The sequence below is a fragment of the Sander vitreus genome, chromosome 1 (assembly GCF_031162955.1).
Source record: "Sander vitreus isolate 19-12246 chromosome 1, sanVit1, whole genome shotgun sequence".
In the NCBI taxonomy this organism is placed as follows: domain Eukaryota; kingdom Metazoa; phylum Chordata; class Actinopteri; order Perciformes; family Percidae; genus Sander; species Sander vitreus.
Window position 1 is genome coordinate 9809905 of NC_135855.1, and position 3922 is coordinate 9813826.

The 3922-nt window shown below is 41.0% G+C and overlaps 1 non-coding gene across 1 annotated transcript; it reads left to right on the forward strand.

Moving 5' to 3' along the window:
* The first annotated feature begins 2072 nt into the window (after positions 1–2072).
* Positions 2073–2178, forward strand: LOC144523423 (U6 spliceosomal RNA). Its single transcript, XR_013502506.1, has one exon. It is a non-coding gene; the product is annotated as a U6 spliceosomal RNA (small nuclear RNA).
* The last annotated feature ends 1744 nt before the right edge of the window (positions 2179–3922 follow it).

Below are 3922 nucleotides of genomic sequence, written 5' to 3' on the forward strand. Positions count from 1 at the left end.
ACCCAGCGCTCAGAATAATACAAGGCTAATAAAGCCATTAGTCCATGATCATGGTTTTAGCTAAGTGAGAGACAAAGAGGTAAGAAAACTAATTCGAGCCAGGCCAGCCTTACCACTGTTCATAACCAAATGTTTGGGCTGGGATGGTGGCCCTCGCCTAGTCGCCTATTTAGCTGTCCTGCAGTAAATACCAGGCATGGGAGTGTTAAGCCCCAGCATTGCTTCTACAACATGCACAGATGGCCTGAGTTCATCTATTTAGCTGCAGACATTACAAACACTATCAGGCCCTCTACAAATACAACATATGTGTCTGTGTGGGTTGGAGTCAATATGCTACATAATAAATAGTATAAAGTTAAAGAGGAAACACATCTGTGCACATGGTCATTGTTTTTAAACCAGTGGTATCTGAGCAACTAGATGGAAGAGCCAGATCTCATAGGAAATTAAATAAATGTGACGAAATGAACAATGAAAAAGTATACACCAGCATCACCAAAACCAGTGGAATGTCACCAAGTACACGCACACAAGTACTTTTCTTTACATACAATTTAGAGGTACTGTACTTGAGTACTTCTTCCGTTTTTTTCATCAGTGTGTGGAAATGTACATTTTACTAGTCCACACAACATTCCTGGATGTGAGAAAAACGTGCTCTGCTTTATTGGCATTTCTTTAAACCAATCACAATCGTCTTGGGCGGTGCAAAGCGCCGGACGGAACTACGGTGCCTCTGCAGAATAATCTCAGGAAGGAACTTGTTTTGGTGGAACGTGTACATTCAAAAGTTGTTTTAGTCGTGCAACAGAAAACTCAGATTGGACAGATAGTCTAGCTAGCTGTCTGGATTTACCCTGCAGAGATCTGAAGAGCAGTTAACCATAGTCCTCATAAATCGACCGGAGTTTAGAAAACTAGTACAGTGCCTGTTCAGAATGGGCCTATTACTTGGCCTCCAGTGTTGCAGCGTGCAGCTTTCTCCATATCATCCAAATAACTTCACACTCTGCATTTCCTTGATCCTGAGCAATCACATGCCATGACAAAGTTGCATCCTCTAGCAATAGTATACGTGTCATTTGCCAACAGCTAGCTATTTGGGAGCAGGCTATCTCCTGGAATAAAAACATTCTTTCCAAAAGTTACATTGCTGATGCTTGTAATGTTTGAGTTTGCTACAATATAACATCTCCGGTCTCTCTTCATCTGTTTTTCAGTGCACTGTAGCGAGCGACGGAGAGCGAGGGTACCCAGCATGCCATTTTGTGGTGTAACTGGGTCCCTGCCATGAATGTATACACCCAATACACTACACCAGTGGTTCTCAAACTTTTTACACCACGTACCATTTCAGAATAAAAAACAGAGTAGCCTACCCTATTCAGCTACAGAAGGCAGGTTTATTCCTAAAAACAATATTTATTGTCGATAGCCACAGCCACACTGCACCGTCATGCCACACTGCACCGTCATGCCACACTGCACCGTCATGCTCCAACTGAAGCCAAATTTGAGGTAACTCGGGTCATATGTCCTTACTGTTTTGCATCATTTGCTGCTAGCAGGTGCTGTGGAGACTTCACCGCCGCTGCTTAAGTGGCGACTAACCCTAACCCTAACCCTCGTCCACTATAGTTTCAGCAGGGCTGCTCGAAATCTTCTCCTCATCCACACTTCTCTTACTAATACTAATACTAATATTACATTTAAACACTTATTTTAAATTACTTTTAATTGATCATATTTTAAGTATTATTATTGGAAATGTTGTAGTATTTCTATAGCATTGTTTTTAAATTAATTAATTTCATTTTGTTTGTTAAATATATCAGAGATTCTATCCGCGTACCACTAGAGGCAGCTCGTGTACCAGCAGTGGTACATGTACCACAGTTTGAAAACCAGTGCACTACACAATAGAACCCTGTGTGACTGTTTTCTTAATCCCATCCCGTCCACCCCCGCTGGATTTCTGGCCATTACCACTCCCACAGTGTGTGGGTTGTACTTCCCGCCTGCACGCAAACACTGTGACCATGCATCCACGCCTGGCCCGGCACAACAGCGCTCATCAGTACTCTGCCTTCTGTCTGATGGATTCCATACAGAGGAGATTAGCATGGTCCTTGGTGTAAGGATGACACGCACAATCATGAAGCGTTTTCACTTTTCATCAATATATGATTTTTATATTTTCACGTTAATGAAAATTAACGTGAAAACACTCCGTGGTGTCTAGAGAGAAGAGGGGTGATTACCTTGATAGAATTAAAATTATACTTTAACTTAAAGTTAAAGTTAAAAGTTAAAGATCTTTGGTAGATTCTGTGTTTGCTGAATTACAGGAGATGCTTGGACAGATACAGAAAAGATGGTGACTAAAATTTTATCTGTACATTTGGTTGGTAATTAGAGCCGCATCAGATTTTTTTAAACGAGTATTGCTACAGACACCAGCTCAGTGCAGGACTGTGCAGCCAGCGAGCGGTTCATGACCTGCTTTAACCTTCTTCTCAAATTCATTTGTTGACTCCGTCCTTCTGGTTAGTGCTAGCTAAAGCTTGGGACCCACAGTTTATGTTTTGACTGTGCGACCCCACACATCAAAAATAAAACTGCAGAGCCCAGAAGCCCTACCACCTCGCTGCACAGAGTGCTGTTCTCTTGGTTATTCAAAGCGTATTAATATTTAACATGTAGCATGTCCATATTGCACTACAGTGCATGTCCTTGGGTCTCCAGCAAATGAACAGTTCTGGAGATATGTGAATGATACACACACACACACACACACACACACACACACACACACACACACACATACACACACACACACACACACACACACACACACACAAAGTAGTTAAAATGAGCACGCTATCAACCACTTACAACATTAAAGTCCAGCTTACATGTTACATCAGTATAATAATCCAGTAATATAATATCTAATTGTATACAACAGTTAGTTCCGACCAAGTCCTTTGATTGGACAAGAGACATTGCCACTACATGTATCACTCCGCTGTTCAGTAAGGGTTCTAATTACATTAAGGGTCATTAGCCTATCCACCTTAGATTGTGACTGACTTTGCACCGCAAAGATGAACATCTTTCCACAAATAACATTTGAGTTGAATTATGAATGGTCTTCAGAAGAGTATGAAGTGCAAACTGTCAGGTGTGTTCATATGACTAACGTGGGCCGCCAGGTCCAGCACTCTGTGGTTCCAAAATGAAGCTAAGGCTAACTATAGGCTTTAGGCTGAGAAGGTGATTGGCTGCAATCTGCCGTCTCTCCAGGACCTGTACGCCTCCAGGATGCTGAGGCGGGCAGGAAAGATTGTAGCCGATCCCTCTCAACCCGGACACAAACTGTTTAAAACTGTGTATGTATGTATATATATATATATATATATATATATATATATATATATATATATATACATATATATATATTTATATTATTTCATAGTTATGTTTAATTTGTTTATTTATGTATGCACCAATCATCAAGGCATTTTTTTCTGATTCTGATTATAATGTAAACATGGACACTCAGTGGGTTAATAACAGCGAGCTGAATACAGTCTGGAGAACAGGAAACCATGGAGCAATGAACTGTCTGATCAGCTGTTACCTCTTATTTCACTGGCTGCACTAACCCCTCAGTCATAGTAGCTACTATACAACTTTTGTTGTTGTTTCTAACTTGTAGCACTTTGAGATCTTTTGATGAAAAGGGCATTGTAAATAAAATGTATTATTATTACAAGAGACAGCGAAAAAGTGGCAGGCTGCCATTCATTTTCAATGGGAGTGGCCGTTTGCCAGCGACAAGCGATGAGCTTGCCACGAGCAAGGCAGGGCCAAAATAGATAAGAAATCTATTTTATGCAAATGCTGAGCGATGCAG